This window comes from Bactrocera dorsalis, chromosome 6, assembly GCF_023373825.1.
Source record: "Bactrocera dorsalis isolate Fly_Bdor chromosome 6, ASM2337382v1, whole genome shotgun sequence".
NCBI classification, from domain to species: Eukaryota; Metazoa; Arthropoda; class Insecta; order Diptera; family Tephritidae; genus Bactrocera; species Bactrocera dorsalis.
This window is the reverse complement of record NC_064308.1, coordinates 25,548,936-25,564,456: the sequence shown is the minus strand read 5'-3', so window position 1 is coordinate 25,564,456 and position 15,521 is coordinate 25,548,936. Positions and strand designations below refer to the sequence as shown.

The 15,521-nt window shown below is 34.3% G+C and overlaps 1 protein-coding gene across 18 annotated transcripts in view; it reads right to left on the bottom strand.

The window, feature by feature from the left end:
- The window catches only part of LOC105225707 (zinc finger protein 2), a 315,040-nt gene extending 302,336 nt beyond the window's left edge, over positions 1-12,704 (bottom strand). For 4 of the 18 annotated variants that reach the window (XM_049459961.1, XM_049459962.1, XM_049459970.1 and 1 more), the window contains exon 1: positions 9,067-12,683. The gene's annotated coding sequence lies outside the window, so the exon portion shown is untranslated. Of the gene's footprint in view, positions 1-9,066 lie in introns of all 18 variants that reach the window. The other 14 variants (XR_007423204.1, XR_007423205.1, XM_049459973.1 and 11 more) reach the window with 10 other exon arrangements.
- Between the last annotated feature and the right edge of the window lie 2,817 nt (positions 12,705-15,521).

Below are 15,521 nucleotides of genomic sequence, written 5' to 3'. Positions count from 1 at the left end.
GTATATTTTACTATTTTTTGGAGGACACTATTGCGATTGGATTGTAGATGAGAATTAACTATAGTTACGTGTGTGCACACATTTGAGAGGATTGATTTGCAGGGATTCAAAAAAAACGAAAAAATCGAGTATACGGGATATATTCTACAGATCATTCATAACAACTTTGCCTAGAAGACTATGGGTTTAACAAGTCAATCGGCCCGACAGATAGATTAAATTACTATTATAAGTTTAGACGTGGTGAAATGAGCACCGAAGTCCCGTTGTTACCGACGAAAACATTAAAAAAGTCCACAAAAGCCGGCGTTTACGAGATATTCATAGTCAAACATCAATGTACTTGATTTTTTCTGGTTTTCGATCGAAAATTGGCAATTTATTTTGTAGGCTTCAGGGAAATTTACACACTTCAAGATTCTGTAATAAAAGTAACTCCTATAGAAGTTTTCTGTTAAAAAATTTATTTTCTTTCTTAATTTTACTTTTAATAATTTAAACTCTGAGTATCAATATGATTTGTCTTAGCTTATATGCACAAATTTGTCCATAGAACAAGAGAATAGGGGAACTGCACTTTTGGGAGTTTCAGGGAAATTTGCACAATTTTAAGTTTCAATTATAAAAATAACTCCTATACAAGTTTTCTCTTCAAAAATCAGTTTGAAAGAAATTATTTAATTTTTTTTTTATCCGTCTGAAGAACAACAAAGCGCCGGGGGCCGATGGATTGCCGGCCGAGCTGTTCAAACATGGCGGCGAAGAACTGATAAGGAGCATTTAATAGCCCTGACAGACGAGCAAAATTAATGCGCATTGAAATTTTATGGTGACAGACGGCAGACTTGTCATTTAGACAGCTGATTGTGAAATTTGTTTATTTATTTAAAAAAAGTGAAATAAAAATTAATAAGAGAAATTGTTAAAAGGATTTTTGTAATTTTTGGAATCAATATAAATTTAATGAAAAAATTCGTTTATTATTAACTACGTTAAAAGATAATTTTAAAATTTAAAATATTAAAATTTGTTAATATACCTGCACATAATTTAATTAGCAATATAAAATTGCTTACCTCTGATGATGTTAACGCAAAGGAGGCGGCAGACTTCAAGCAAAATTTGTCAAAAAATTGCAAAAATCGGTCATTTTTGAACAGTGCTGCCTACTTAAATTTGGCAAATCCAGCTAAATGCACGAAACTCTTGTGCATTACAAATTTGCATTAATATAGGTCAAATGCGCAAGTAAATGTAAATTACACCTGCTAATGCGTATTAGCGCTGCGGTCTGTCAGGGCTATAAGTGTGCTCTGCCCAATCCACAAAAAAGGAGACCCCACAATCAGCGCCAACTACCGTGGGATAAGCCCCCCCAACATAGCATATAAGCTTCTATCGAGCGTATTGTGTGAAAGATTAAGGTCCACCGTCATCAAACTGAATGGACATTATCAGTGTGGCTTTAGACCTGGAAAATCGACAACTGACCAGATATTCACAATGCGCCACATCATGGAAAAGACCCGTGAAATAAGAATCAACACACACCACCTCTTTGTCGATTTCAAAGCTGCTTTTGACAGCATGAAAAGGGGTTGCCTTTATGCCGCGATGTCTGAAGGTGACTCCCTATCGTACGACTTTTTCAATCTGCTACTGGAGATAATAATTCAAGCTGCAGTACTTAATCGAGCAGCTACAATCTTTTATAAGAGTGTACAGTTGCTGGCGTATGCCGATGATATTGATATCATTGGGTGCAACACCCGCGCCGTTAGTTCTGCTTTCTCCAGACTGGACAAGGAAGCAAAGAAAATGAGTCTGGCAGTGAGTCCTGTCATCAAACCAACAGTCGTCGCACTCGCGACTTGACAGAGTCCGTTGTGATTTACGTGAGTACCTGCCTGCGAAGCCCTAACCTCACGGTATTTTCTATTGCTAGAAGCACGTAGATCAATACAATGCGTTGATCAGCGCCCCAAAGCATAAATGCATTCAGCACTCATAATTTGGAGAACCAAAGCATGAGTGCATTCTGCACTAATACCTTGGTTCCAATTGGTTCGGGTGGAAGGAAACACCCTAGCCACCTTGGTCGGGTTCGAGGCCGACCTAAAACCTCTGCCATACTCTGGGTCCGGCATCCGGCCGCAATGCGACTCCACACCGGACAAAATGCCCTGCCTGCATTTAGGTTTAAACAACAGCCACCACGAATCTCCCCAAAGGGCCAAACCCAATGAGCAGATTGAAGTTACCTCCAAGGGCTAACTGCTCCCCGTGGTACCAGGTTATAGTCTTTGGTGTGACTTTGTCGCTTGAACGACAAATGCTTTATATTATATAGTGAAAAATTATGAAGCTTGGAATGTGACTTCAAGCTGAATATTGTAGCACTTTTCTGGCTTTAGACCATGCTGACATTCAAACCAAGACCTGTAAATATCAGACAAATTGCAGCTGGATTTTAGTCGCCTCTTACGACATGCATGCCTTATCACGGGTATATTTGTTCCTTTGCGCGTTGGCCACGGCGAATATTGCATTCAGTGAAATAAAAGACAGCGGCTATGTTGGCTAGGTTATGTTGTCCGAATGGGCAAAAACACTCCAGCTCTGAAAGTATTCGACACGCCGGGGGAAGCATAGGAAGAGGAAGACCTCCACTCTATTGGAAAGGCCAGGTGGAAAAGAACCTGGCTTCGCTTGGAATATCCAATTGGCACAACGTAGCGAATAGAAGAAACGCCTGGCGCGCTGTTGTTAACTCGGCTATAATCGCGTAAGCGGTGTCTACGCCAATTAAGAAGAAGAATAGTATAAAATGTATACCACAGCAACGCGTGGTACGATCCCCTAGTAACTTTTATAAACATCATATCAATTTATTTGTTCATTAATTAATTTACTATAAATAAAGGTATATTACTATGCTATGGAAAAAATTTCAGAACGTCAGTTGCCAAAATGAAAGAAAAATTGAACAGGACACTTCTATATGTTTTACTTTTAAACTCAAATTACTAGAAAAAATCATGTGCATTGATTAATCGGCTCAAAACACGAACCATTTTGCTTTAAAATACTCTAAATTCAACCGTTACTATCTCTTAAACGATTATTAGGCTTACGAAAAAATTGTAGTAGATCTTTTTTGTAGAGCATTCAATTTCCTACAAAATCCATTAAACAAAATTTTTTTTTCAGGTAATTGGAAGCGAGGTATGAATTTTTATACTCTTGCAATCTGTTGCTTATAGTTTTGTTCACCTGTCGATATAAGGTTATAAATATATAAATGACGTCAAGATGACGGTGTGAAATTTGGACTATGGGCGTGGGACGGTAAACTGTTTGGTGAAAACACATATCTAAGCAAAGTTTAGTAGGTAGCATTCTTCTCATATTGTATGTGTATCACAGTTTGAAAATGGGCAAAACTGGGCTACTGCAGCAACAACTTCCCATAGAACACAAAGTTAAATTTCACTTGATTCTTTCACTTTCCAGTACTCAAAAGAAGTAGTAAATAATAGAACTGGACAAAATTTTGCATTAATAACTCCTACAAAGTATGCCATCTTACGGCTAAAAATTGTCTTAATCCAACTAAAACTGTTCGAGCCTCTAGGTACCGAATATGAGGACCCCAGTATACATAGTTGACTTTTGACCGAAAATATCGTTCAATGTAAGAGATAAGCAATTGAAATTCAGACAGAATTCTTTCATGACGATAGCAATTCTGTTTATAAAAATGGGTTGAATCAGGTCAATACTTCCCTGAACGCCGATATTCCTAATATAAAGATTTTCGAACTTTCAGGTGACTTTATCTTAGATATATTGGGCAATATTTAAGTTGTCTCAATGAAAATTACAGAACGTGTTTTACTCACAACAGTATATCTTTGATTCTAAAATAGATACATTTGGGCGAAAACTCGACTTACCCCCCAAATAACTATTACCAGGATTTTCGAACATCTGGAAGACTTTGTTCCATATGATTGGTGATTGTATGTAATGTACCTTATTGAAACCCAGGAAACGTTTTCTGATTCTGTGGCATATTAGTAGTATGCGGGATGAGCAAAAAGAAATAAAATCGGGACGATACCACCCCCAATTTCTTTAACTTTGTTTTTTTAAGAAATCTTATGCCGAATATGTCGGTCAGTGTATGAGTTATAAAAAATTGCTTAGATTCCAATCCTTTGGTTGACATTTTACACTTTAAGGTATTTCCCTGGTAATGATTCCTCCAAGTTACAAGAGTATAAAATGTTCCGTTGCACTCGAACTTAGCCCTTCTTTAATTTTTTTATCAGGCAATAAGAAAAAACCCCTTAAGCGGGAAGGGTTAATAAGACATACTTGGAGAGATTTTCTCAGAAGTGTCTACCAAACCAATTTTTCAGAGTGCCAATCGAAAAAACAGTAGTTGTTTTTACATACTCTAGTGTATGTCTTTCAAACCAATATAGCCATTTCAACCAAATTTGTGCAGTGCGCAGAGGGCTTTAAAGACTTTTAGGTGAAATCGCATATCTCGGGAACGCGCAACCAATTTCGACCAAACTCGGTACATAACATTCTTCTACAATTATTACGTCATAGTCTGAAAATGGAAAAAAATCGGTCTACAACTACGTCTACTTCACATGTAACATAATTTTGATTTGCATCTGATCGTTTCACATTTCAGTATACAAATAAAGCATCAATTAATGTAGCGGGACAAAACTTTTCCCGAATGGTGCCTTTGCAGTCTACCACCTTATGAGCAAAGATTGTCCAAATCAAACCAAAATGGTTTAAGCTCTTAGGTACCGAATATGTAGACCCTAGTGCTTGATTAGGACCATTTATCAGCTTAGAATACGGTCAGACGAAAGCATGCCTAGTCATTGGAAATTAAGTGTATTCTGCCTAATCTACAAAAAAGGATCGTGTTGTGTGAAGGATTAAAATCAATCGTGAACAAACTGATTGGACCTTATCAGCGTGGCTATAAGTCTGGAAAGTCTACAACTGACCAGATATTCACCATGCGCCAAGACCTGGAAAATACGAGTGAAAAGAGAATCCACACACACCATCTCTTCGTCGATTTCAAAGCTGCATTTGATACCACGAAAAAGAGTTGCCTTTATGTCGCGATGACTGATTTTGGTATCTCCGAAAACCTAATACGGCTCTGTAAACTCACATTGAGCAATACCAAAGCTCCGTCAGAATTGGGATGGACCTCTCCGAGCCGTTCGATAGCAAACGAGGTTTCAGACAAGGGAATCTGCTGCTGGAGAAAATAATTCGAGTTGCAGAACTTAATCTAGCAGGTACAATCTTTTATAAGAGTGTACAGCTTCTGGCGTATGCCGATGATATTGATACCATCGGGAGCAACACCTGCGCCGTTAGTTCTGCTTTCTCCAGACTGGACAAGGAAGCAAAGCAAACGAAATGAACGGGGGCAAAACGAAATATCTCCTGTCATCAAACAAACAGCTGTCGCACTCGCGAGTTGGCTCTGAAGTAACTGTTGACAGTCATAACTTCAAAGTTTAAGATAATTTCGTCTATCTTGGATACAGCGCCAACACCAGCAGCAATGTAAGCTTTGAAATTCAACGCAGAATAACTCCAGCCAACAGGTGCTACTTTGGACTGAGTAGGCAATTGAGAAGTAAAGTCCTCTCTCGACGAACTAAAACCAAACTCTATAAGTCACTCATTATTCCCGTTCTGCTATATGGTCCAGAGACATAGACGATGACAATATCTCAGAGTCGACTTGCGAGTTTTAGAGAGAAAAGTTCTGTGATAGATTTATGGTCCTTTGTGCATTAGTCATGGTGAATATCGCATTGGATCGAACGATGAGCTGTATGAGATTTACGACGACATTGACATAGTTCAGCGAATTAAAGACCGCTGCTAAGCGGGGCAGGTTATGTTGTCCGAATGAACGAAAAAATCCAGATCTGAAAGCAGCAAGGTGGAGAAGGACCTGGCTTCGCTTGGAATCTCGAATTGGCGCCATTGAGCTTTCGGATGACTTTACACCGCAAATATCGGCCAATATTTGAGTAATCTCTATGACAATGAGCGAGCGTGTTTTATTAATAACCGTGCATCGTTTCGCCTAAAATGGTTTAGCGCTGAGTTAGAATGTAATTGGTCTATACCTATGTTTAGACCTGATATCTCTTATATAATGAATTCTGATCCTCCGGATGACAATTTCCACATCAGTTAAATATATGTCGAATTTGGTCACTTCGGTCGTGTTGATTTCACATTGGTACATATGTATGCATAAGTTGTTGAAGTTTTCATTTTATAATTTTTGCTAACGGTAACTAAATTGAATAATGCCTAAGTTTATGGAAGTCGAAATTTTTGTATTCATAGATAGTACAATGGACAAATGGTTATGGAAAAAAATCTCGAGACCTTAAAATGTGAATTATATTTAATGTGAAACAAGCTAAAATTACTTATTTTTGTGAATGGGTATTGAGTTAGAATTGAAACAAATATGTATAAACATTTCTGTTTTATATTCTAGACCTCAAGTGAACAAAATAAATATATTTGTGCAACATTCCGATTACAAATTTAAAAATTCAAATTAATCTTTTCTCTAAAGCAGACATTTCATAATAAAATTAATATCAGCTAAAGATTCGTTCCGGCATTGCCAACACAATTCGTTTTTAAGCGAAAACATGAAATAAGTGAAGTGTGTTTTATTTGTCAAATATATCGATATTAGCTTAACATGGTCGATAACAACCGATTAATATTAAGGTTTTTACATTTTGTTACTTTTAGTTTAAATGATAGCATAAATTTTAAGTAGCTATGAATTTAAAATGAAGAAAAAATGTTTGTTTTGGAAACATAAAGTAATTAAAAAAACAAAACGAGAAAAAACGTTAACGAAGATATATTGTCAATATGTTTTAGGGACAAGAGAATAAGGAATGTGCGTACAATTTCATAACTTCTTCTTCTTCTTTACTGGCTTAGACACCGCTTACGCGATTATAGCCGAGTCAACAACAGCGCGCCAATCGTTTCTTCTCTTCGCTACGTGGCGCCAATTGGATATTCCAAGCGAGGCCAGGTCCTTCTCCACTTGGTCCTTCCACCGGAGTGGAGGTCTTCCTCTTCCTCTGCTTCCCGCGGCGGGTACTGCGTCGAATACTTTCAGAGCTGGAGTGTTTTCATCCATCCGGACAACATGACCTAGCCAGCGTAGCCGCTGTCTTTTAATTCGCTGAACTATGTCGATGTCGTCGTATATCTCGTACAGCTCATCGTTTCATCGAATGCGGTATTCGCCGTGGCCAACGCGCAAAGGACCATAAATCTTTCGCAGAACTTTTCTCTCGAAAACTCGCAACGTCGACTCATCGGTTGTTGTCATCGTCCAAGCCTCTGCACCATATAGCAGGACGGGAATTATGAGCGACTTATAGAGTTTGGTTTTTGTTCGTCGAGAGAGGACTTTACTTTTCAATTGCCTACTCAGTCCGAAGTAGCACCTGTTGGCAAGAGTAATCCTGCGTTGGATTTCCAGGCTTCAGAACAATATCCCAATAACTGACGGACTAGTTCGCGTATACACAAACAGGCCGATAAGTGTAAACAGACTCAGGACTTCACGCTGATCATTTGTACATATTGTATATAGGAAATTGACAGTAACGGCGTCACCACCTTCATTTCGATTCGGTGATTAGATATAGTGGTTGTTCATGAATAATTTGTGGAATTTCTTTGCAGCAGAATCGACAGTTTTTGTTATTTACCGCACCACTCAGATGAAAGTGAGCCTCATCGAAGAAAATGATTTTCTTAATTATTTATTATTATTTTTATAATAAAATTGAATAATTTGGAAACGTTGTTCTTATGTAGATTTTTTCACTATGAAATTGTAAACATTACTAAATACAATAAAAAAATACAGATATATTAAAAATGGCCGAAACGACACTTAGAAAATATATCATTCCTATTAGAAAGTCCTACACATATTTTATAGAGTTTCCGACGTTTTTTTCTGGGTGTTGCAAACCTCTGGGTTAACTTAATATACTCTGCTCCAGGTATAAGAATTTAAATAAATAAATAAATTTATTAAATAGAGTACAAATTCAAGAAAGTTTATTTATGTTATTAGTTTAGTTATGTGAGACACTGTGTGTACATTCATATACATATACACGTGCTATTGAACTGAAATTTGTTAAGAATGCACAGCAGTGTGCATGTAGATTTCCGTGACTTTATGGTATACATATGTATATCAACCACAATGTAACGTTACCCCAGTCATATAAAATTTTAGTGTGAGCTCTTCGGCTTGTTTATGAACATGGCTTTGAGTGAATCCTTGTAGTTATATTGGAATTTTTGCGGGCCAGTCGTCTTTTTAACAATGTTAGCAGGCAGCTGTGACTGACCATTTATGACATCAAAAGGATTAGATAATTAAATAATTGTGAATCGTACTGTAATTCCAATTACGCATTTGCAGCATTCAATAATTGAATAGATAAAAAGAAATGCACTTGCAAATTTACAATTCGTTTTGTAAACGAAAACTAGTTTTCCATATTAAGTGAATGTGTACAATAAATGTGTGAAATGTTTCCAATGTACAATTGGTTGCAACTTGAAGACAACAAACAAAAAAACGTTAACTTCGAAGCAAACATAGTACACTTCACAGGCGCTTAACTTATAACATAAAACTTAATTTTTTCGGTCAGCTTATATGCCAGCTATATGCCATAGTAATACGATCCCAATAATGTTCAGAAATTGTAGCGTTGTTTTAGACAATAATATATATGTATGAAAAGTTTTCCCTACAAGGACTAATTTTTAGTTATACAGACAGACAGACGGACATAGCAAAATCGACTCTGCTCGTCATGCTGATCATATGTGTATATAATATATAATATTAAAGAAAGGCCATAATTTAAAAAAATTTTTTTTAATACGATTTATTATAAATTAATATTAAACATGAGCACTCACTAGCGATCTATCAATTCTCAACATGGATCAGCATCCAAATATCACAATGAATATTTAACATGAGCATGTGCCAATGAGAGAGGTGTCAGATCACAGCGCATGCTAAATTGAATTGCGGCTTCGAAATTAATAATTTTTCTTAGTAGTAATCAAAATAAATTTCGCGTTAAGCACAATTTGAAATTTCTTTATAATTTTTCCTGTCACCGCAAAATGAGTAATTTCGTATATTTTAATGTGAAATTTATAAACGAACACAATTTTTTTAATGTACATATATATTGGTATTTTATTATATATTTTATTAGAAATATTTTTACTTTGTTGTATTGGTTTAACTATACGAAGTACACAGTTTCCGTCGCTAATTTTCTATTCATTGAAGCTTGATTGCTTGCATTTTAAATCTTCGTTATGTGTTTTTAATTGATGTCACAGCACAAATCTGTAACAAAATTTATTATTTTACTAACCCAATATTTATTAGATAACATAGTAAATAGTATTTTTGTGATAACAGTAACGTATTTTAGGTAAGTTTTTTTTTAAACAGCACATCGTGAGACAGCTCAACTAATTTTAATTTTTTTATAATGTATCATTTAGTTATTACTCATTTATTTAGAACATACCACGGACACAAATTTAGGATAGTTACTTTTGTATTGTTGATTATGTTGCAAATAGGTAGTATTCACCGTGGACTTTTACGTAATTAACTCACTTAAACTGACATACACCACGTATTTCTTGATGAAACTCGAAAAGATTAATTTAAGTATACTGAGCGATTTTCAGAAACTCTTTAGAAGCGCGGTTTATTGCGGAAAATGGCTGCATTTATATTAATGCTAAATCACCAAATTTTGTTTCCCGACTCCAACCAACATTACGTATGATGTAAATATGGCATGCCATTTGGCAAATAAGTAAATATGCACTGCAAAATGTTGTAGGATATTTGCGCATACATATTGCATATATTCATGTGCATACGTGTGTATCCTACAAATATGTTTTTGCATATGCACAAATATTTCCTTAGATTGTGCATTTTATTAAGGGTTGAAAGCTGAAATTCACGATTATAACTAACGACTTTTATTTGTATCTGTTTTTTGTTTCAATGTGCTCATTTTATACGGTGTGCAAAAAAGTTTGCTTCAGGAAATCTTCATTTCCAATAGCAGAAGGGTTGGAAAGTAAAATTAGCATGTATGTAAGTGTAAAGATGTGGATTCACGCGTACATTCTTTCATAAGCTATCAAATAATAAAAATGTATATACATACATATGTACTGTATGTATGTAAACACATATTTATTTGATGACAGATGGGGTGAAAGCTTATACATTGTATATTACAAAGGTCAACAAACAATGATTTTAAGCTGGCGCTGCAAACATATAATTTATATTTAAGAACAGAATCTGTAGCTTGTTACAGAGTGCAACATGGTAAAATAATTAGTGCAATAGGGTTTATTAAAGAAAAAAAATTATAACTTAATTTATATTTTTCCCTTAAAGTTATATAATATATACTCGCATGTCAATGATTTAGAATTGATATAATTACATTCAATAACCGCTTCGATATCTAAAAACAAATGTACATATGTATATACTACGTATACTAACGCAATGATTTAAAGTTTAGGAATAGTTTATAAATGCATAATTAACACTACACCTAAATAAAAAAAATAATAATAATAAAAGTATAAAAACAACTGCTTCACTGACACGATTAAGACCTGGTACAATAGTTGTATATTTCCTAAGTTAATGAAAACGTGATTGAAATCGGTACGCGGTAACACAAGCAATCACAACTCAACTGTAAAATTCCCGTCGAAACAGTACTTCGTAAATGTAAGTTTGTACGATTTTTTCCAAGTATTTCACATTTTTTTGAAGTAGTAAAAATAAGGACAAGACGAGTTAAAAAATAATGATATCCGGCTGGCACAATAATGGTCACTTAAATATTTTTGTTATATGTTTTATTCATTTCATATTGAATTGAATTCTGTTATTATTGCTAATTTTACCGATTTAACCAGTTCTGATTTTAATGTAGTTGAGGCATTTATCTAATTATTAATATCTCACAAACTGGTCAATAGCATAACACATTTTATATTATATTTGCCGGTGAACCATAATAAGCCAGGACTGACAAAGCGTTTTCTTTATTGTACAAGTATTACATTGTACCACCGTAATGCATATATTGTTTATATTGTAGTAAAGCATTGGCTTATTGTTTATAATAGTTGCGAGTAACTTTTGGTGTGTATATTTTAGTAGTTGGAACAATAAAAAGTAACGGCGGTATTATCTGCGCATTCTTCAACGTAAATTCTTAACTTTTTATGTATTTAGGGTTAAAGCCTATTTATTTTTTTTTTTAACTTTATTTCACATTCTTATTTACAGAATTTTTTATGGATATATATTTGTATGTGTTAAACATTACAACACATTTTTGGTTTGTGTTATAAAAACACAACTTTCATTTTATTTAAAACAATAAAGGTAGACATATTTTAACTATCAGCGAGCGAGCACTGTACTGTATATATTCGCACAATCAAATATAAAACGTGAGAAATTTGCCTCGTTAAGATATACTAACAACAACTAAAAAATCGACACTTCACCACGCAGCGTCAATTTGTTACTATTCCTCCAAACAGTGGAAATATTTTTTTGGTAGCATTTGATGATGATGTGTCGGCTAGCCGTAACCATAAAAGCCGTATATATTCCGTACAAGCAATTTACACTCCGCGCAATGCATAAGACACCGGAATATCGGTCGCAAAAGCAATATAAAGGAAACAAAAGGAGAGTAAAATAACAATGCATATCAAAGAGAGTAATGAGCGAAAGCAACTTTGAGAGTACAAAAAGTGGTGAACAGAACAGTAAAAATAATGTTCCAAATGAGCGAGTGAGTAAATGAGAAAATGAGTGAACGGAAGTGTATGAACATACATATGTATATAAGTGACTTGGAGCCACCCAAAGAAATGAGTATATTTTATTGAGGGAGTTGAATGTGCGTAGTGCTCATAGTTTTTAAGGTGCTCTATGATGTTTCGTAGGAAATAAATAAATATGCATTTGCCTGTACGAGTATGTACATATGTATGTATGCAGCATTATATTTTTTAATGGTGTGTGCATTTGATTTAGTAGTTAGAAAAGTATCACAGGTAACTGACACAAGAGACAATTTTCAGTTTATACTACAATAGGGGAAAAAGTAACATATTAGCGACGAACTCAACGTTAAATTACGACATGCACAAGAAAGGAATACCCACATAATTCATTTTATTGATGTAGACCTGTGTCTACTTAACAATCTTAATCATCTTTGTTTGATTTTTTAAACACTTTTTTATAAATTTTGTCTGTAGCATGTGAGCAACTCTCTACTAGTAGTAGAACTTTTTTTATGTATAAGACACATATGTATGTACATATATACATACATACATACATACATACATATGTATGTATAGACATGCATATGAAAGAACATTTTATGTCAACCGACTTTTAATAACGTGTCGTATAAATTAGGTCAATCCGAAATCTATGAAAGAAAACCCAAGTTTACCCAATTTTTTTAAGCTGCAGTCTAGCAAGTACGCTGTATTGAATAATAATAATATAATAGTAATTTTAATGTCTTAAAAACGGTGGATAATATAAATATGCCGAAATATACCATTTTTTATAGACAACTGGTTTATTTGTTGTTAGTTAGAGGTCATTTAGTTTAAAAATTATTTGTTGTATTACTTTAAATTTTCATCGATTTTTGAAGATTCTGACTAGTCTTACCCCGTAAGCTACCAACGTACAAAACAATTTCAACAAAACTATTAGTTGCACAATTAAGTTTTCGCTGTTTGTCAATAAATGGCTCCAGCAGTTATTGGTGATCGATTTTGATTTATTCAAAACGTCATAAACTTAACCTAGCCATTTGAAAAAGAAACTGCTATTCCACATTAGTGACTTTGTTTATGTGTCATATATTTTTGGTTGTGCGAACATGCCCGATTTTTTTTTGTCAAATAATATTCATTTACGGAAAGTGTTGATCAGCGGCTGAAGCACATCGATAATTCCAAAACGTTCTCGGAGGTGCCACCCCAAGTGAAGCAAGGTGATGTGATTTGCTTCGTCGATTCAAAGAAGGGGATTTCAATTTTAACTGAAGGCCAAAAACCAGGAAGATGGTGAATTGGAGACGTTGTTCGAAGAGGATCTATGTCAAATGCAAGAAGAGCTTTCTGCAGCATCGGCAAGCTATTGCAAAGTGACTACATGGGCTGGCAATGATTTAGAAACCAATACTAAGCCAGACATGAAAAAGTGATTCTGTAGCAGAACAACGCTAGGCCGCACGTTGCCCAACCTGTTAAAACCCACCTGGAAACGATTAAATGGGAAGTATTCCCCAGATATCGCACCGTTCGATTTTAGATCTCTAAAATTAAATTTATTATAGCCCGAAATATGCATTATGTTTTTCACTTAATTATATCTCATAATAACTTTAATGTGATTAGTTGCTACACAATCTGAATACGGATCGGATCTTTCGAGTTTCGTTTTTCTATTATAAATAACGACTGTTTTTGGTAATACAGTTTTGTTTATAGGCTGTATACATACGAGTATCTGTCTCTTGATTTGACATTGATTGTCAATTACTCTTGCAAATACTAACATTTACATTTAATTTTTAATTCCAAATACAGAAAGAAATAAAAGAATTAAAATAAGACATTGTTTTAGAAAAAAACAAATTTTCAATTCCTATTTATTTGCTGTTCGAAAAATTTAAAATTTTATTTTTTAATTTCAAAGAAAGAGTTTTGAATTAGGAAAATGGCAACCTTGATTACAAATATTGATAAATTTATATAAGTTGCTTATTATATCATTTATAAGTAAAAGAATAAAGCACCTTTTTGTCTTTTACTTGAATATTGCCTAGTCTAGTTTCATTTTCTTTTCCTAACAAAATATCAAAAAAAAAAAAAACAATATAAAGTTTATTATACAGATTATTATAATAAATTATGGTTGTTATACAAATGCATACTTATGGGAGGATGATAGTCCATCTGTCATACACTTGAATGGTATGCAAATATTGCATACGAAATAACTAAACTTTCAAAAGTCACAACCTACCTGTTGCTAATGCGCACTGCGCACAAACAAAGTATACATATTTACTAATTACTGTAGAAATACATAAAACTGCGAACCAATTAAAACGCTAGCTCTATAAGCGGCTACATACATAAGCATGCACTCAAACGAAAAAGCTGAGAAAATGGGGCGGGATTGTAACGATACATGGGGAGGCTGCAGCATATACACAACTATCCGAAACCATCAACCAACAACGAATCAACTGCACCCCAGTTATTTACTTAATCAGACAACCCACCTATCCATTTGCTGTTCATTAAAGTGTTCTTTTTCCATTGTTAATACCACTTTTCCCCATACGTTCATGGGGAAACGTGCTCTCTTTTTAATCAAAAACCAAGCATAAACATATGTATGGATACATGCATGCACACATACCTAATTTCACAAGTGTGTATAAAGTTAAATTTCTACAAACATGTACTACATGTATAAGTACGTATGCATATACGACAAAATCTTGCATATAAGGATAAAAATGTTTAATTTTTTTTTGCAACTATTACCATTTAAATATTAGTTTTTTGTGTGACGAAATTTGTCAACCGGATCAATCATCATAATTTCTTTTCTTTCTAAACGACATTTTGCAAAAAAAAACACATCTTGAATAAATTATGCCCATCACAAAGGCCCTTCAGTATCATACTCGTATATGAAGTGAAATGTAAAGTTATGACCGTGTTTTGGGAAGTAGGCGGGATTATCAACCGAGTTCCAGCGTTCGCGGAGGATTTACCTGGTAGTATTAAGTATTAAGTATTTAAGTATTAGTCATCAACCGAACAACTCCGTCAATTAAATGTAATCATCTGAAAATTTGGCTAAAACTAAGAATAAATTATTTGTTGCCCCTTTTCAAATACATACATATGTATATGTGCATAAATACAAATACAGTACATAAAATAATAGCATTTTTAAGTCATAAGCTAACTTTAAATTAGATTATTAGACTATTGTAATCAATACAAGTTTAACTGAATAAATACAGGTGTTCAAATAACCCAAAACAGAATTCAAAAAACTCACACACGGAGAAACAAGATCTAAGTAAAAATTAAACAATCATTTGCTGTCACGGAAATAATAAAAAGTTGTGCATACATAAATATCCCCTGATTAGTAATATACACTCTTACGCACATACTTAAAGACGGTTATGACAAAAGTATAAGCATACAGTAGGTTCTAACATAAGTAT